Here is a 21646-nt window from a genome sequence, read left to right as displayed (position 1 = left end):
TGTTAGCGATCAAAATATTGATTTTGAAGATGTTGAAAATTGTATAGTTTTGAGAATATGTTTGAGATCGCGAATGGGCTCATATTCGTGACCTCAAACATAAAACTAGCCTATTATTTGCTGAATTTACTGGGAAATGAGCTCTGACGAGGAAAGTGATGATGGCATAAAACATCTGCTCAAACCGAGCCCTTTCAAGCTCCAAAAGGTAACAAAATACGATTTATTTTATTCTTCTGTAATTGTTACTCTAATATCAGAGGAGTTTTATATTACCACGACAGGTAGAGATCCTTCCGTGTTAGATATAGATCCGGGTCGATAAAGACCCGAATATGTAAGAATGATTGGCGAAACAGTCATGCATTTAAGGGTTAATTACAGCATTCCAAAATGGTCACTTATGAGGTTCCATAACGGTCAGGGTGTAGAGAGGTTTTTAGAGGATATTTTATAAACTGTGAGGAAAAGATGTCTAAAGAGTGTGATAGAATGAGCAACGCAGAGTTCTGGAGGGAGAGAAAGAGAGATTGATATTGGATCTTTGTCAAATATATGACAAAATGAGACAGGCACTCACCTCCCAGGCTCATCTGTTTTCTATGGGTGAAGCAGTGCCAGTACCGGGGTAAAGAGGGACGTCGAGGTAGATGAGTTAGGGGTCTTGCAGTTGTTCCTAATAATCAGGATCGGGGCTCAGGATCAGGACGATGGGGATGGGGGAAAAACGGCTCAGCTCCAGATGGGTGCAGATTCAGACAGTGCCAAACATTTCACTGCAAATACAGAAACAGAGTAAAAATGTTAAATACAGATATTTATATATTTGTCCATTGCAGTAAAAATATCTACACAAATTTAAAACTGAATAAATAGTTATTGAGGCAAAATTGCCAAAAGCTATTTGTTTTTTCTTCGCTTTAGTCAAAAACGTAACACATTTTTAGCATAAACCTCACAAAATAAATAAATAAATAAATAAATATTTTATCGTATATTTTCTGAAATAAGTCTCACCTTATACAGTTTAGCTTCTCAAAAATATTTATATTTAAATATTTGTTTACATATTTACTTGACAAAATAAAATACAGATTAAGATGTTTTAATATTTATATTCATTAGAAATTTTAAGGTTTAAGGTTTTAAACAATTTTTCATCAATCAGGATGAGAGGAAAAAAGATGGTGTGTGGTGCTTGCTGCCAGGACACTAGGGTGTTCTGGGTGGTTGCCAGGGCATTGCTATGATTGGTGTCATAAGTAGTTATTCATGTGTTACAATGTGGTTGCTAACATGTTTTGGGTAATTGCAAGGCAGTTATTTATTAACCCTTGTCAAAAGAGTCCATCCTCAAGACCCTATAAATATGTGTGTATATATATATATATATATATATATATATATATATACAGTAGTCAACATTTGAAGTGGATCAAAAATGTTAATCAAAGTTGTCTTAAGAACTAAGTTGTCCTAAGAGGAAGGTTTTAGGACAACTTTGATGAAAGGTTTTGATCCACTTCAAATGTTGACTACTATATATATATATATATATATATATATATATATATATATATATATATATATATATATATATATATATATATATATATACATATATATATGAATATATGATTTTATAATCTACCAGGTGAAAGTCTGATCTTTCAGATAAGCAATACAATTTGAGCAATTATTCATGTCTGAAGCACAAAAGGTGCAGAAGTGTAATAATTAGGAACAGGTTAGGAGTTTAAAACCCTGAGCAGTAGCAATTGATGCTTGCTTTAGCTCAACACTCAAAGCCCTTAATATAGCAAAGCAAATTTGCACTGCATCTCCTCCTTTATTAATGACGCATAAGGTGGTTACACAGTAAAACTGAAAAACATTTTAAATTCAGTGTTAGCTTGAAGCTCCTCAAATGCGACTCTCAATCATGAAAACTGCGAAGCTGAACAGACGGGATGAATCTACATTTAAACCCACAGCCTCACCAAACTGTCAAGGCAATTAAGAACACTGGAGATATAGGAGGAATCCAACAGACAGCTGTTTGCCACAACATAAAATTCACTGACTTTAAATCCTGCTTTAGCTTATGGTACGTTAAGAAAGGTCACCAAATGATCGAACAGATAAATAAGGTTTTTAAAACAATTTTTAATAGGTGTGTATAAGTCTACATTTCATTTTGGATTAAAAAAAAATATTGCAGTAGTAAACATAAGAAAGCAGTCACAAGTTTGAACAATGTTTGTTTTCCTTGTTTTATATATTCATAGTTTTTTTTTTTTTTTTTTTTTTTTCAAAATTCTTTAAAGGTGCCAAAATTGAATTTACCTTGGCATAGTTGAATAACAAGAGTTTCAGTACATGGAAATGACATACAGTGAGTCTCAAACTCCATTGTTTCCTCCTTCTTATATAAATCTCATTTGTTTAAAAGACCTCCGAAGAACAGGCGAATCTCAACATAACACTGACTGTTACGTAACAGTCGGTATCATTAATATGTACGCCCCCAATATTTGCATATGCCAGCCCATGTTCAAGGCATTACACAAGGGCAGCCAGTATTAACGTCTGGATCTGTGCACAGCTGAATCATCAGACTAGGTAAACAAGCAAGGACAATAGGGAAAAATGGCAGATGGAGCAATAATAACTGACATGATCCATGATATCATGATATTTTTAGTGATATTTGTAAATTGTCTTTCTAAATGTTTCGTTAGCATGTTGCTAATACCGTTAAATGAGGTTAAAGTTACCATCGTTTCTGACTGTATTCACGGAGACAAGAGCCGTCGCTATTTTCATTTTTAAACACTTGCAGTCTGTATAATGCATAAACACAACTTCATTCTTTATAAATCTCTCCAACAGTGTAGCATTAGCCGTTAGCCATGGAACACTATCAAACTCATTCAGAATCAAATGTAAACATACAAATAAATACTATACTCACATGATCCATTGCATGCATGCAGTATGCATGACAAACACTTTGTAAAGATCCATTTTGAGGGCTGTGTGAACTTTGTTTATGGCTGTTGTAAGGCAAGCGCGAGCTCCGGGGGCGGGGAGCGTGAGGAATTAAAGGGGCCGCAGCATGAATCAGTGCATTTCTAATTATGCCCCAAAATAGGCAGTTCAAAAAATGTATTAAAAAAAATCTATGAGGTATTTTGAGCTGAAACTTCGCAGACACATTCAGGGGACACCTTAGACTTATATTACATCTTGTGAAAAAATGTTCGATGGCACCTTTAATATCAGGACTATCAATACATGCACCCATCAATGCTATATAATATAATATAATATAATATAATATAATATAATATAATATAATATAATTAATAAAATAAAAATTACACATTTATTTTGTGTTTTGTTGTAGTCCAAAAGTATTGTGTCAAAAAGCTGAAATATATATATATATATATATATATATATATATATATATATATATATATATATATATATATATATATATATATATATATATATATATATTTATATATATACATATATATATACATATATATATATTTTTTTAAATGACCAGTCATTTACAGTATCAGTTAAATAAAAACTGAGCTCTATAAATACTGATCATCACACTGTTTACAAAAAACACTTGTATTTTCACTGTGGAGTCATGTAGGGGTAAAATCGCATGGCTTGAGATCGCAAGTTGCTGGTTTGAGCCCCGCAAGGTAGAAGCCACGAGGAATAATATCTGAGGCCTTGAGGAAGCCACTTCACCCCAGGCTGTTCTAGAGGGTTTTGTCCCTGTAACAAGAGCACTGGAAGTTGCTTTGGATTAAAGCATCTTATAAATGACAACATACTGGTTAAGTGAACATAATAAAACATATGGTATATATTCTGACTAGAGTCAACTGTCTATAAAAGACAACTTTCAAAATTAAACCCACCCTAGGAAATGTTCACTGGCATAAAAATTTGCATCCTTATCATGTTGTATATTACAAACACATTCACATACAACCCTTCTGCTGCAGATTGCAGAACGTTACACATATTCATCTAGCATATAGTCCTTCTTCTAGGCTATTGCCAGTATCTAGGCCACAGACTCCATCATATCTGTCCTTAGCTGACAGTGGCAGTTAAATTTGTGTTATGTGAAAGCCTCTCCCAGGCCTTTTTCATTCACCAGTTAACAGCACTTCTACCCTGGGGTGTGCGATTCGTGCGTGCACGTATGCGTGCGTATGAGTGATGGACGCATTTATGCTCCCTTTCACTATCTGTTCATGTCCAGCACTGTGATTTTGGGAATTGTGCCTTCACTTCACTCAGCCACCAGGCAGTCTCATTTCTAGAGAAAAAAAAAAAAAAATCCTAAAGATAACACATTCAGGATGGAAACTGTGTTTTCTTCTCATTTTATCTACTGAACAAGACAGCAGTAATTGAATGCATGACTAAAGGAGGCTCCATCCCACATATGCTCATGATAAAAAGCCACTGTCGACATATATAACTATTTGTAATGAGCTGTGATTTAGAAGAGCTGATATTTTCGCTTGGAGCACTATCACCTCTCCAACTTGTGAACAGACTGTATTTCCACATTCTAATTGTCTAGAGAGCATTGCATCTACAGAAGCATCATCTAGAAGGTTTTAGGTCTGCCACTTAGTAGAGAGACACTCTACATTCTCTACATTCAATTCAGTTTACTAATAAGGCGTACTGTGTATATATGCTTTATATAAAAAAAATCTTTGTTGAATAGTGATGTGCATGTTTCTTCGCAGCTATAGTATGCTGCTATATGAAAATGTCTTGCATAACAATATATTTGACTATATAGCAAAAGGTCTGATTCAAATCGTACCTTATTCTGGACAAAACCACCCACTTCAACATGCAAAGTGACCAATCACAGTAGGGCTGCAACAAACGATTATTTTGATAATCGATTAATCTGTCGATTATTAGAACGATTAATCGACTAATCATCGATTATTGCACTGATTAATCAGTAGGCTTTGTTCGATTATTCTACTTTAGCAATTAGTTAAAATATTGAGTTATACTGTACTTTAAACTAGTAAATAAAACAAGGAAATCACTTCAGCTTTTAAAAGTGTATTTTTAATCATTTTTAAGCCAACTGAATAGACCAATATACTATAAATATAAATATATAAATATAATGTAATCATGTGGGGGTTTTTGTGAAAAATGAAAACAACATACATACATACACATATTAATATCATATATATATATATATATATATATATATATATATATATATGTGTATGTGTGTATATATATATATATATATATATATATGTGTATGTGTATGTGTGTGTATATATATATATATATATATATATATATATATATATATATTACACACACACACACACACACACACACAAACTATCGAGTTTATGGTCATGAATGGCTTTCCTGAGGTAAATGTTACATTTTGTGTGATATATTTGTTTGCAAGTTTTATGACTTCTTTCTGCGGTTAAAACTCCGATTAAGTGATTACAATAGAGATGGATTCATTTCAGTAAGTTCAGTAAGTACTTTTTGATGTTCATTCATGTTTATTTCGCGCTGTAATAGAGAGGAATAGGTTCACATGCCGCTTGAACCAGGTGTTACAGCGATCTGCCACACAACGTTAAACAGAGTCACCACCACAAGTATTGTTTGAATCCCGTAGTATATTGACTGAATTTAAAAGCTGCTTAGTTTTATATCAAAATACCTGATCTGTCGGTGCGTTGCCGTTGTCTGTGTCCTCTTTGCTCTGCGATGCATCTTTCACTGTGTGAGAAAATGAACGTGTGGCGTGCAGTGAGTTTGAATGAAAGTTGGTGGCCCTGCATGAATATTCTGTATTTGCTAAACGTTATGTTTGTTATGTTTAGCTATGTTAATCTCCCAATTTCACGGGTTCGACGTCGTTTGCACTATGCTTCAACTGATCTTTTATTGGATTGGTCCCGGAGGGCTGCATTACAGTATGCGCTACAGCGCCCCACTGGTTACACCGCGTTATTGAGGCCCTTCAAATAGGTCGTATGAGATCAAGAGACTATTCGACACAAAAATATTTTCGACATTTTTTATTGTCACGTTGCAAATGTCGACTAATCGTTTCAGCCCTAAATCACAGTCTATTTTGTTTTATATTTAATTTAGTAGTGAGTGATACCACAATAATATACATGCTTAAAAAATATTTAAGTAACAGAGTAAACAGAACAGGACAGAAAAAGTAGTGAAAATTATGTATAGAATCTGGTCTGAATTTTGGAAGTAATAAGCACTAACTATTTAGTTCACATTCAAATGAAAATTACCCTAAGCTTTACTCACCCTCAAGCCATCTTAGGTGTATATGGCTTTCTTTTTTTCTGATGAACACAATTGGAGATATATTAATAAATATCCTGGCGCATTCGAACTTTACAATGGCAGTGAAAGTGCTTCCATCCACATCCATCCATCATAAACGTACTCCACCTGGCTAGATATTTTACTTCATAACTTGTTAAATATGGATTTTTTTTTTTTTACACAAACGCATCACTTCGCTTCAGAAGCACTTTATCAACCCCCCGGAGCCGTGTGAAGTACGTTCATGATGGATGGATGTGGATGGAAGCACTTTCTTCAGCTCATACTCATTGGTATCGTTCACTGCCATTATAAAGCGTAGATGTGTCAGGATATTTCTTAAAGGCCAGAACACACCAAGCCGACACCGACAAACTAGTGGCGACGAAAACAGACTGCGGGGTTTGCTCACGTCAGCAGCGTCTGTGTCCAAAGTTGCCCTGCCACACCAAACCGACGCTCAACAACCGACGGCCAAGCAGCACTGTGTGAGATGAAATGCCTTTCTGAAACAGCAGGTGGCAGTAGCTGAACAGCCAATCAGAATGATCAGATGGCCCGATGGACCGATGAGCTCCAACGCCGATTCAACATGTCGAATCGGCTGAAAAAAAGCCGACGAGGACCAACTTCAGCCGACGGTGCGGAACACACTGAGAAAACTTAGCCGGCCGACGAAGGAAAACTGTCCGACGGCCGACCGTCGGCTTGGTGTGTTCCTGCCTTAATACTGTATAACTCTGATTGTGTTCATCAGAAAGAAAAAAGTCATATACACCTAGGATGGCTTGAGGGTGAGTAAATATTGGGGTAATTTTAATTTGAAAGTGAACTAATCCTTAAACAGACATAATTCGGAATCATGGACATTTAGTTTACTTGCCAGGTCTACTTTTTTCCAGACGGACTGATAAAAAAGCCATAAATGCCCTTATTTCCGGAAGTGGGAAAAGTCAGCCAATCAGATTAGAGCAAATCAAAAAAGTACTTTCCAGTTTTTTTGAGAAAATGCATCAGATGGTCAGTGAATGCACTGTGGGCGATCCGTGGGCTTGTCGTCTCGGACTGAAAACATCTATGAATAGGTCTTGCAGTAGGCAGAGAGAGAAAGTCAGACTGTCAGACATCTTTTCTCTTGCTTGTTCAACCGTATCAAATTGAGAGGAGAAGCAAACACTATCTTTAACCCATATCCAACAATATCTAGAAAGGCCTTTGCCATTTCTCATTTTTTATATCCCTACTCTTCCCAACAACACAAGTTGACAGAAACATATAATCACTTTAAGATGATGCTGCATACAGTCTACATTATCTGGTTGGCTTTCTGAGGTTTAAAGCAACAGAGTAGCTTTACTGAACCCCAGATCAACCTGATTATGTCAATTTTGTGAAATTACATGCGATTACTTACTAACAGTACAATCAGATGATGTTAAAGGAACAGTTCAAAATGAAAATATCTTCTTTTATATCCCACAGAAGAAAGAAAGTCATACAGGTTTGAGGGTAAGTAAATGATGAAAGAATTTTCACTTTTGTGTGAACTATCTTTTAAGAATACACAAAATACTAAGAAAACACTCGCTTGCATATAAAAGAAATCTGTCCATTCGATTTGAAAGACAGGCAAATGATACTACAGATTTTCTGAGTATTTTATCTGAAAAACAGAGTGAGATAAGTTATTCGAGTGATTTTAAAACTGTTTGAATAAAAATCGATAAAACAAGGGAAGGGTACCCATGTGTCTCAGCTGAACATGAGTTCTGCAGTATGTTTAGGGAGAGAGAGCGAGGGGCGAGAGACAAGAGAGACGTGGGTGGTCACATCGGTCTGTAATTACTCCCTCTGGAGTCACAGGTGAAGAGAGATGACCTTTCCACAAGCTAAAAGCAAAGCAAGCACAAATCACCTGACAACACGTGCATGAGTCTGGGCTATCACGTGAACGTTCTAACAATGAACAATGACATCAAAATACTCAGCCTGTAGCACGATACATGTATGTTTCAGAAGAATTTACTGATAAATCAATGCTAAAATCAAATCAACATCTCATGTCTTGTTTACACCAAGTTCAATTACATGACGCAGCCTTTGTTGTCCTTTTAATTGATTCAAAAATGCATTAAAAATTCAGTTTTTTTATTGCATACAATTACTTGAATATACAATATGGTGAGCATGCTTCATTGGTGAGCAATGAAAATTCATTTTCATATTTTCAGGGGCATAACATTGAAAAATGTCTGATTGATACTACTGTCCTGTTATCATAATAAAGAAAATGTCTCATGAAAATGAATGAAAAAATATTAGAGAATGAACATCTTGAAATGAGAACCTAAAATAGTTTGCCATAATCCTTTTATCTGGGGTTCAACCTCTTGGCCTTACAGAGATATTCCAGGTTGCGATGGTCGGTGAGCACTAAGAAAGGGTGACCAGCTACCTTCAGCCAATGCTTCCATTCCTCCAGAGCTAGTTTGATGCGAGGAGCTCACAATTTCCGATTTCATAGTTTTGCTCCGCCGGAGTGAGCTTCTTGGAAAAGAAGGAACATGGATGGAGTCGTGATGGTTTCCCCAGCTGCTGTGAAAGCACCGCTACTACGGCAGTTATTGAAGCATTGACTTCGACCACAAATGACTTGTCTGGATCGGGATGGATCAGGAGCACTAGTGAAGGCATCCTTTAGAATTTGCATAGCTTGGGTGGCACTGGGAGTCCAGGACAGAGACTTGGGCCTGCCTTTCATTAGGGTGGTGAGTGGAGATGTAATGGAACTGAAATTCTTGATGAAATGGTGGGAGAAATTGGCAAAACCCAGGAAAAGTTGTAACTTTTTTATGGTGATGGGAGTTGGCCAAGAATGTACTATATCAACCTTCCCCTAGTCCATCTTGAAATATTTTTCACTAATTTGGTAACTAAGGAACTGGGTGGAGGACTGGTGGAAGGTGCATTTCTTGGCTTTGAGGAAGAGTTGGAATTCTCTCTAGTCTTGGAGGACCTCCAAAACGTGCTGGCGATATTCAGCCAGGGTCCAGGAGTACACTAAGATGTCATCTATGAACCTCAGTACAAAGTGGTGGAGGTACTCTCTGAGCACCTTGTGCATAAAATCCTAGAATACGGAGGGGGTTTTGACAAGCCCATAAGGCATAATGCAATACTCGTAATGGCCTGTAGGTATCACGAAGGTGGTCTTACACTCGTCCTCCTCATGTACCCGGAAGATGTCGTAAATGCTTTCGAGGTCCACAGGGCTCTCGATGGAGGTAGAATTAATGGGGAGGGTCTTGGGATTGGAATGTTCTCAGGTGTGCAACTGTCCTACTTGGAGCTGAATGGGACCCACACAGAGGTCCCTGAAGTTGCTGGCTGACCCAGAGTCGATGAGGACGGTAACTGGAATACAAATATCAGAAGCAGTAAGGGTGACTATTGTGGTGAGTGGAGTAGTACTAAGAGCCAGTTCCAATCCTTGGTGATAAGCTGTGAGGAGCGAGCATGAAAGGATGAAAGAAATTTTGGCTCTTTCTGTGGGGAAGCAATGCGGCTGTATCTCTAGGGCAAATGAACACTGGAGCAGGAAGCCATTGCAGTCCTCCAAGTGCCTGGTGCATTTAAGGGTGCGGTGGTAGATCCAGATGCTGTTAGAACACGCCAAAGGGAATCATTGAGTTCCTGGAATGGATATTGGCCATGTTGGGTTCATGATGTTGAGGTCTGGTCTTTTGTCTGGGAATGCCAGACTCGGAGACAGCGAGTAAGGTAACAAGTCTAATATCCGCACTGGAGACCAAACAAAGAGTGTCTCAATCAGCTGCCTAGTGCAGCAATCAGGGCACTTATCGGAGTTGGCCATTTTAAAGGCCGTCTCAATTGCAAAATCCAACCATTGCACTGACCCGTTTGCTCCCTAAAAAGTCCCACCAGGAAGCATCGATGCTCACTATGTTCCCTTAACGGAAGTTCTGAAACACGAAACATAAATCACTTAATGCCAACTCACTACACATAATGACACGCGATAGATGTTTTTAAACATACAAACCATTATTTTATATTTCAGCATAAATCTGAACCTCGCTAGACAGGTAATGAAAATAATCTCACTAACATTCATAAATTATTTACAGCTGAAATGTTGCACATATATGTAACAAGCAAAGTATAAATCATACTGTACTTTAAATAACATTAAAACAATGTCAGAAAGATATCAGTTCTGTTGTGGTTCATAAATACAAGTAGTGATGATGTATAATGAGAGAAGAGTCGTCAGTGTCCCAATGTGTAGTGAGCCGGGGTCCTTACTGTCCTTACCAGTGCCCGAATTCATGTACACGATATACTGGTTCACGACCTTGGAATCTAGGGAGCTGATTGAGATGCACCCAAAGAGTGACTGTAAGGTGTGTGCTAAGTCCTGATTGGCGTGCTGATGAGGGACAGGTGCAGGTGACCAGTATTCAGGTGAGAGTGAACACTGGGTGTGTGAGATGGTGGAGCCTGGTGAGATGTGACACCTTTATTATTATTTCTTAAAATTTTTTACAATTTTATAAAATTTCTTCATTGCTTTTTAAAATTTGAAAAACTGAAGTCATGTAGTGCAACCTACAAGGCCATATGGTCCAACACACTTGTAGAAAAAAAAAATAGAAATCACATCATTGAGAGAACCCACGGGATGATGTTTAATCTCACCGACAGCCTGTGTAGCCTCATTCAGCCACTTGTTAGCAACCGCCTTTTTCAAGAAACACAACAGCTTCAAAAAATCATTAGTGGGGTAATACTGATGTATTTTATGTCGTAGAATAAAACGTGAAAGTGTCTTGAGCTTGTGTTCACCACAGACCTTATTTCAGGCATTTAACCAAAATCCCATTTAAAAAACCCACTGACTTCAGGACGATGGAATCAGAAGTGCTAAAATGCTAACTCGTTTCCGCGTTTAGGCCTACAAAGTGATGTCATACCTGCACCACTTTGTTGTGATTTGCTATTGCTGTGATCTCATGTGAGTGACAGGTTGTCCCACCCTCAGGCTAGTAAACATCAGAGAAAAGAATATATGTTGTTGCAAGAGGGAGAAGTTATTTTGAATAGAAACATTCATTAAAAGATAATGATATGCACAGATAAATCATTGAAAATAAATACTGCAATATTCCATTAATATTGCATTGTCCATTTTTATTTCATAGTGACAATAATGTTTATAAAATAATAATTGATAATATTTGTAAAAAAACTAAATTTTTACCTTGAAAAATGCTTTTTAAACTTTTTTTTTTTTTAAATAATGGTTACTCATGCATTCAAGATGTAATGAAAATATTTTATTACTTTTTACTTAGTTTGATGACTAAACATGTCATGTGGCGTACCAAGCATTTTTGAAAATGGTGTAAAAGTTTTTTTTTTAAATCAAATGAAACCAACATGAACTCAAAGAGTACATTTGTTTTGAACTAGACTTTTTTAAAGATTTTTCATTTTCCTGGCCCACCTATCAGTCAAACATTAAATACTCTTTTTGCAGGATTTTCCTGGAATGAAGCTACAGAACATGTTTGTTTTGTTTGAAGCGGCAGGGGTTATCGTCTCAAGGCTCCCGGCATTAAGCTGCCTTACATTACGCCGGCTAATCTCTGCCAGAGGCTGGTTTAACCACCGCACATCCCCAAAATCTACTGAGCATGGTCTCTGAATCCCAGACAGAGCAGCTCTCATGTGGAGCGACCTTCAAGTGCTCATGAATTAACACAGCAGGCTTTATACACAAACTGATACACACACCATAGCCGTAGCTTCACGCTCGATGCTGAGACAATGAATTGTGGATCGTGAGAACTCGGAGAGGCCGTGCAGCATCACAACAAAGGAAAGCCCCATCTTTTGTGTAATTTGTACAATCCAACACTGTTAATCTCAAGCCTTTTGTAGGTCTTGGACAAAACAAATACAACAATGTGACTGTCAGCCGGCCTAAACTGAGATCAGTTTGCCAAACATCAGAGTAGTTCTCTCATGAGATGAGAATGACAACCAGAAAATGTGCCAAATGTACAATCAAAGTGAACAGCAAATAGATAATTCACACAGCGACTGTCACTGACTGCTCTCTCCCCATCAGCCATGAGCTGACAAAGAGACAGAGAAAGTAATGCAGAGAAAGAGATGTTTTTTTTTTTTTCTAGAATAAACCAGGACACCTGTCCTCCCACAGGGCTTATAGCTTTATAATCTGCAGTGTGAATGCAGCACTGCTAATAATGCAATAATATCACTGTCAGACAGCTTGATCATCGCCACTATCTATCATTTGCATCCTTTCTTAGCAAAGTATGACACACTGATTAAAGCAGAAGACATCAAATACATTTAAAAACTAATTAAACGGTGAGTCAAAGCATGGCAATTAAGAAAAACAAATTAGCATTGCACATGAGAACAATTTTGATAGATATGTAATTGTCTACAAGTACTATAAGACTAGGATTGAATATTTACAATGCATTAGAATGATATATGAAAGAGTGGAGCATGTGAAGTTCACACATGCGGAAGGTCTATATTTCAGTAAATGACACAAATGCTTGTTTTCTTGCAGTGGTTTTCCATGATGGCATCAAAAATCTAATTGAAAATGTGATTTTTTCTTAAAACAAAAATGAACATATATCATCATATTTTCGGAATATCTTTTAGGTGAACAAATGCATACAATAAAACTACAATAAGATGCATTCCAGTAACATATCAACTATATAATGAAGGTAGATATGAACTGAAAGATGGTCTAGTAAATTTCACTTTGATATCAGGGCTTATGGGCTTAAAGTTGTCACAAGTTGTAAATGTAATTTCATTCAATATTTCATTTATCTGTAGGCCAAAATAATTTTTTTATATTTCTGCACATTACCTTTTCCATGTTTGTTGCTTTAATAAAACAAAAATAGTTTACAGTGTAATATTAAATAACCATTAAATAACCAACTTTATAAAACAGTTCCTGTCCTTGATTCTGATTTGGTCAATAGCTGTGTTTTATTCATGATAAAACACGGCTATGACCGCTTCATCCAACGGTTTTGTGTATCACTACACAACACCCTTAGCAACCACTCTTAGCAACGTAAACTCTTTGTTCTCAAATGATTGTTCATTGAAGCTATACTGTAAGAAAGATTGTGTGAGCGTTTATTACCTGCATTCAGATTTAATATTTTCCTTCAGGTCAGTCCTATGTTCATAATAAAAAATCTGTTTAAATGTCCGATGTATTATCTTGTCCTTTTAACAGTTAAGGGGTTTTCCCGTGACTGACAGCGCTAGTCAAAGCATTTGTCAGTTGTGTCTTGTTCCGTGTTCACAACAATTCACTCTTTTCAATATAAAAGTCTTCGCTACACACTCATAAAGACAGTCTTGACTCTTTGCCGCCATCTAATGGTGTAATAATGTAACTTCTGTTGCTGTTCACGGTCAGGGACTTTTTTTCAGGCGGAAGGAAGGAAGGCTTTTAGTGAAAGTTTACTTAAAGGTGCAATATGTAAGAATTTTGCAGTAAAATATCCAAAAACCACTAGGCCAGTGTTATATATTTTATTATTATTATATTATTTGTTCACTTGAGTATTTACAATATCCCAAATGTTTCCAACTATTAGTAAATAATGAGAAAATTGCAATTTGAACCAAGGCTCCAGGATGTGTGAGTCGCCGCCTGTCAATTGCGTCATACCCACGTTACCCTCGGTTTCCGGAAACCAAAGACACTTTAATATATTACATGTTTTAATAGTCAAGGGAACAACTGTTTGGTTACATTTATAGACATAAAACTAATTGTTGTTATGGCTCAACACGTTTAGTCTTATTGTTTAAATCAAATTCTCTTGATTTTTTGCGAGTACCATGCTTTACCATGCCTTAGAGAAAAACACTATTTTGTCAAGTAGCTAACATAGCCTAATCAGATGCAGCTTTATTTTTAGCAGTGATACAGCATTTTCTCCATGATACAATACGTTTTAAAATTAATTGCATGCCTTATTGCAGTGTGTAACAGTGTCTCATAGCAGCCGCTGAGTAAAAAAGCACAGAGTAATGTTATAACATTTTCAACACACTCAAATGTATCTAATATGATAAACAGAGCTGCGTTACCTCAAACTCATGACCGGAAAAGTGGAAGCGGCACCAGCGACTGTGACATAATAAAAGTTCTGCTCCTCGTGGCGTATGTTGCACAATCGCTCCAGCGGCCTCGTTCAGCTCCCACAACACTCGGTCCTGCTCTGCTTCATACTACAGTAACATTAATAATTACATCCATGAACATGATTTCTTCCCGAGTCCTATCCCAATTATTTCCACCGGCTGTGAGGTAAAGACCACATGTCCCAAGATTTCGTTCTCAAACTTGGCGTCATCAAGCTACGCCTTTGTTTTGAATAGGCCCCTAGCGACCTCTAGTGGACAGAAAATATTACATATTGCACCTTTAATGAAAGTTGCATTGATACATATTTTTGGCTTTAATATTTGTATTGTGTGGTAACCGTTTTATAAAAGCTCCGCTTCGTGTGGTGCCTAACAACGCCCTTCAGCCGTGACTTATTCACAATACAGCACAGCCTTCTCGTACCTTATTGCTTACATAATACATCTCACATATATTTTTTTAAACAGTATCAATAAGAAGCAGTTTCCTTCTTGCGACAACTTACCTCGAAGAGTTTGTCAATATGTCCTGTTCGGGATCCCAAAATAAATTAGTGTTTAATGAACTGTAACTTTCAAAAATCTTCTCATCCTCATCCTGAGAAATCTTCAACTAGCCCCAGTAGAAACAAATAATCCAACAAAATCAACATCACAACACCAGCTTTGCTGAATTTATAGAAGAGACTGTGATAATAATGATTATTAATTAAGTCATTTAGAAAAGCCTATTATGCATGGTCAGTTTCAGTTCAAATCTCTGTTGTCAGTTGTCCCTGTATTAATATTCTGTCAGCTTTGCTTTCTCACCAGCATCACAGCTCAGAGGATTATGTCTATTAAAATGTATTCAATCATACTAGAAACATGACCAAGTCCTTCCTTCCTGCAGATTCCTAAAAATTAATTACAACTTCTAAACATTTTGCCAAGCCTAAAGAACAAGTCTAGATTGTAAAACCAACCCTTAATTAAGCACTTCTCTTTCAGTCTGGATCTTTCTATTAATTTTGCTGCAGTGCCTTATAGAACATTCATTATAATTCTATGCAAGTAAATTTGAATCTAATTATGGCCAAACCTCTTTTACAGCAGCCTCCATAAGTTAATGACTCCTTGATAAACAACAAAGGGAATAAACAAACCACTGCCAGATGGTGCAAAACAAGTGTAAAGAATGTTTTGGCTTGATAAAAGAAACCTTTTATCTTTTGCAATTAAAGTAATCACAAGACAGAAAACTGAAAACTTCCATCCAGGCCATTTCCATTCGGCAGTCCATATAAACAGACTAGCAATTAAAAGGTTTGTTCACACAAAAATTAAAATTCTGTCATCATTTACCAATCCTCATGTTGTTTCTTCCCGTAAGACTTTCATTCATCTTCGGAACACAAACGAAGATCCTTTTGATGAAATCTGAGAGCTTTCTGTCCCTCCATACACAGCTAAGCAACTTTGACGCTTCAAAAAGTTCATAAAGAGATTGTAAAACAAATCCATATGAATTAAGCGGTTTAGTCCAAATTTTCTGAAAAGACTCAATCGCTTACTATGATGAACAAATTCATTTTAGACTTTTTTTTTTTTTTTTACACATAAACATTGATCAGCAAACATAAACAAAAGCTCAACCGAACCTGAATGATGCACGAGAACAATCCTCTTATGGAAGTTCAAACGTGATGCATAACTCAAGAACGAACCTCACTTGTTCTTGCACGCGTCAAGCAAACATACTTGAGCTACTGTTTACCACAACTGATATGTGAGTTGATGAATGTTTACATATGAATAAAAGCCTATAAATTCAATCTGTTCATCATATTAAGCGATTGATTCTCTTCAGAAAATTTGGACTAAACCGCTCAATTCATATGAATTAGTTTTACAATCTCTTTATGAACTTTTTGGAGCATCACAGTGGTAGTTGCATAGCTGTCTATGAAGGGACAGAAATCACTGAGACTTCATTTGTGTTCCAAAGATGAACGAAAGTCTTACAGGTTTGGAACGACATGAGGGTGAGTAATTAATGACAGAATTTTCATCACTCAAAAACGAAAATTCTGCCATCATTTATTTACCCTTATGTCTTTCCAAACCCATATGACTTCATAATCCTCTGTGGAACATAAAAGATAAAATTTTGGACAATGTTTATACTGTTTTTTCTATATTATGGGACCTAACTAAATCTTTCAAGCTTCAAATAGGGGAAAAAATAGCATAAAATTAATCAACTTGAGAGGTATATTAGTCTTCTGATGCGACACAATCACTGTCGCATGAACAGATTGAAATTTAAAGGCACAATATGTAATTTTCACCGCTAGAGGTCACTTATTCAAAACAAAGTTGTAGCTTGATGATGCCTTGATTTCGCGGAATAATGGGAGGTGTTGTCTTTACAGCCAGTGGAAAAGAATGTGATGGGACTCGGGTAGAAATCATATACATGGGTGAGCTAATGCATTAAAGATTTATTAACATTAGTGTAGTATGAAGCAGGGTGTGGCTGAAAGCCATTGGAGCGGAACGAGACTGCTGAAGCGATTGCTAATGAGAGACAAGAACAATGGTCTGTGTCCTGGTTAAAATTGCTTATTTCTTTGGATTTAAACATTCTTGGAAACATTTGGGATAATGTAAGTACACAAGTCAACAAAATATATAACACGAGTGGTTTTTTGATATTTTAATCCAACACTCTAAAAAATTCTGGGTTAAAAACAACCCAAGTTGGGTTGAAAAACAAACCCAGCGATTGGGTTAAATGTTTGCCCAACCTGCTGGGTAGTTTTATTTAAACCAACTATTGTTTAAAAATTGCTATATGGCTAGCTTAAAATGAACCCAAAATAGTTGGGAAATTAAAAACCAGATGCAATTAGAGGCAACAATAATAGACAAAAGGTGGATGTTTATTAATAAGCTTTAATATTTTATTAATATAAATTTAATAGTTTATTAATATAAATTTATTAATAAGCAATTTAATAAATTCATTGGACATTAATAAATGTTCATTTCCAACATACTTTGGGTTAATTTTCAGTAATTTTTAAACAATAGTTGAGTTAAATAAAACTACCCAGCAGGTTGGGCAAACATTTAACCCTACCGCTGGGTTAAAACAACCCAATTGCTGGGTTTGTCCATTTTCAACCCAACTTGGGTTGTTTTTAACCCAGCATTTTTTAGAGTGAACAATCTTACATATTTTGCCTTTAAGTTTTTGATTTCATTCGCAAATTAATGTCAACACATTCATACAGAGACTAGAGATTGACCAATTTCGATTTTTTTTTTTTTTTAGAACCGATATGGATACAAAGTAAAGTAACTTTGCATAAATACAATCATTCATTTTTTACAGTTTTTAAAGGTTTAGGTGTTATTTACATTGCCTAAAGACTACTCTTATTGGTTAGGGAAAAATGGTAATATTTCTGAAAAAAATCAGTAAAACTAATCATGGTTCCATCTCTATAGACTACAATCAAATATGATTTGACAACAAAAACCCTTAAATGTCAACTAACATCAAACCTCATTAGTTCTCACAAACACAACATTTTTGGTCAAAGATTTCTTTTAAATTTGAAAAAATAAGATCTTGCATCAGTTGCAAAGAGCAATTGCATCTTGCTTTATGACAGCCTGCCCACTGCTCTGTCCTCTCCATGCATATTACAGTATCGGCTAACCTACTTTTACACTGACATTTAAATCACGTCAAAGCATTTAATTAGTTGTAACGTTGTTCCTGTGCGCCTATAATTCACTAAATCACTTTCAAGGCTGTCATGTAAATGAATAGCCATCATTAAGTTCCACTGTGACGGTCTGAATATGACTATTGATAATATTACTAGAGTAAAAGGTGTGTGAAAACATTCTCTGTGTTGACACAAGGACGTGACCTCCAGCACTGGAAGTGTGAATACTGACAGGGTTTGAATGAACAAAAGTCTGATGTGATTTAAGATCTTTGGACATGAATGGATAAAATACTCCATCCACCTTAAGTTCTTCATCACAATCAGTCATCATTCTGTCCTCATAGATATTCAGACCGCATTTGTTTAAAACAATTTGCACACTACCTTGGTGCAGAGTTCCTTTGTGTCCTGAGAATACTGATGGAAAAATCTTTGAATAAGTCAAAACACAGATTGTGAAAGCAGTTTAATAATTTCTCTGACTACTAGTGACAGAATTTTGCTGACACACAAGACAAATAATAATACATGAGGAAAATTGCCCAAGGCCACATCGGACTCCGAGTATGTGTGAAGCGCAGCTGCTTCACTTTCAAGATTTCATATGAGGCCACCAAACAAAACTCAACACACAGCTTAAAAATTAATACAGTCCCCAACCCAGCGCCAGCTACATCCCAGGAGAGTCTCAGGCAGCTCATTAAATATACCGTTTAAAAACAGGTAAGAGAATTTCCTTTATCTCACCAAATATCCTGACTGCACAAAATGTGCTATTTGTTAATATGGATAAAAATGTAAATGATTTATTAATAAGTAAGACTATTACAAAATATATAAAGCATATCTAGTATAAAAAACACATGCACATACTCAATGGTTCACAAGTTTGGGTCGGTATGATTTTAAAAGAAGTCTCACCAAGGCTGCGTTTATTTGATAAAAAAAAAAAAAAAATACAGTAAAAACAGTAATATTGTGAAATATTATAATTTAAATTAACAGTGGTCTAATGTAATATATTTAAAAATATAATTTATTCCTGAATTTCCAGTATCATTAATCCAGTCTTCAGTGTCACATGATCCTTCAGAAATCATTCTAATATGCTGATTTGCTGCTCAAGAAACATTTCTTATTTTTCTTATTTTCAGCATTCTATGATGAACATTAAGTTAAAAAACAACAACATTTATTTGAAACAATCTTTTTTTAACGTTACAAATGCCTTTACGGTCACTTTGAGGTCAAAAATATTCTAGAGTAGTCCTATGAGCAAAAATAAATAAAATAGCAAATGTAAACATTTAAAATTCACAGTCTCTATTCTACTTGACCAAATATTTATATCATCAACTACTCATATAAAATGCCTTCCAACAAAGAGCTCTCTATTATGTGAATATCCTATTCCCAAATATGCTTGATATCCTAAATAAACCATAAGACAATGGAAGAAAAAAAACAGACATATTTTTCTATATGTCCTGCATCAACTTCCTTTTTCAATAGGAAATATGTTTTTTTTTTTTTCTTTAAAGGGAAATATATATATATATAACATACAGGAAAACCCCCTGAGGAAGCCGGCTAGAAAGAGCATGCCGTCCATACAAAGAGAGCAGTAATCAGAGTAAACCCATAATACTGCAGGTCAAAGAGCCCTTCTGGGAGGGACATTTCCCATTTCGGCTTCTCCACTCATTTGCCTAGAAAGACCAACAACTGGGACCGGAGGCTTCACTCCACTCACAAACAAGAGCTTATTTAAAACATGGGCAGCAACAGCCAGAAAAATACTAGAAAAAAAATCACTGGGTGCCTCTAGGGAAATTCAGTTTAGGATCACCTTTGATCTCTCCTCTCACTGTGTGGTGACAAATATCCATGTGTGCTTGGATGGGTCTAGAGCAAATAACCTCTAAAATGACTGTCTTCTAAAAACAGTCACCGTGATCTTGCTACTAGACATCTTACTGCATGATAGCATGCAGATAAGCACAGATGAGGCACACAGACTGACAGGCAAAGGAAAACATGACATCTCAACCAAGTGCATGCCTCCTTAGCCACACCCTTCCTTCGATTATTGCAACATAAAAACATGCATGTTACATTTCTCCCATTTTGACGGTTCTGCTGAATCAATGTGTGCAAAGCTAGGCCAACAACTGACACAAAACAGCTGTTTCTATTATCAAAAAAAAACAAAAAAACATCTGTAACAATATATCAGGATGCTTTTTAAAAGAAATACATATTTTTGTGCATCCTACTGTTTTTTTATAATTATACAGCACAGTCTGTGCTTGCACTGTCTTTAGCTGAGATAAATGATAACTGCACTTTAGATCCATTTACCCATTTTCTAGATCAATTTATTGATTCAGATTTGGCTGTTTATTCAAGTGAAACTCTAATTCTGCAAACAGAGCAGTTTGATGTGAACATGTTTAAAAATCTAAATCTATACACATACTATAATCAGTACCTGCCTACTAATATATAACCATGAAATCGTAATGTGTAAATAATCTATATAACCTCATTGTGGCGTATTTGATTTGAATCAGATTTACAAGTGCAACTGATCGGTCCTTACACACTGAATTCACACTACTGTATGTCCGTTCTTTTAGATCAGAGAAGAACTGGGTCGCACACTGAGCCTGGTTTCTCCCAAGGTCTTTTTTTTTTCCACTACTGTCACACCTAATGGAGTTTTGCTTCTTTGTCACTGTCAACTTTGGCTTGCTCAGTTGGGGCTTAAAAGACAAATAATGTTCAGAAAATATTATTGATGTGACACTATCAGATAGAAAAAACTAAACTGAATTGAGCTGGAAAATAAAAATGTTGTATTCCGTACAGCTGCTTTTGAAGTCTTTTCATAACTGATGAACTTTGCAACATTGACAGTGTTATTAAACTGAAGTGATTCAACATTGGATCTGAATAGTGACAGTACTGTCCTCTGTAGATATCCTTTATAGCTCAACTGAATTTGCTAACATTGACGTTGTTATTGAACTAAATTGAATATTGACACTATTGTCTTCTGTAGAGATGCTTTACATCTGAAATGTAATTTCTTTAATAACTAAATTCATTTTGCAACATTAGCAGATATTAGGCTATCTGTTTATTACTGTGACTCTGCTTTGAAAACCTGTATTGTTTAAAGCGCTATATATATAAATGATCAACATATGAGCAATTTTCAAAACAGGAACAATTCTTTCTTAGATACCTGGTAGTTGTGA

The 21646-nt window shown here is 36.0% G+C and overlaps 1 protein-coding gene across 3 annotated transcripts in view; it reads right to left on the bottom strand.

Moving 5' to 3' along the window:
- The window catches only part of apba1a (amyloid beta (A4) precursor protein-binding, family A, member 1a), a 79551-nt gene that overhangs the window by 53404 nt on the left and 4501 nt on the right, over positions 1 to 21646 (bottom strand). For all 3 annotated transcript variants that reach the window (XM_048189266.1, XM_048189268.1, XM_048189267.1), the window contains exon 2: positions 581 to 776. The gene's annotated coding sequence lies outside the window, so the exon portion shown is untranslated. The remainder of the gene's footprint in view (positions 1 to 580; positions 777 to 21646) is intronic.

The sequence above is a fragment of the Megalobrama amblycephala genome, linkage group LG4 (assembly GCF_018812025.1).
Source record: "Megalobrama amblycephala isolate DHTTF-2021 linkage group LG4, ASM1881202v1, whole genome shotgun sequence".
Classification (NCBI taxonomy): Eukaryota; Metazoa; Chordata; class Actinopteri; order Cypriniformes; family Xenocyprididae; genus Megalobrama; species Megalobrama amblycephala.
This window is presented reverse-complemented; position numbering and strand designations above follow the sequence as displayed.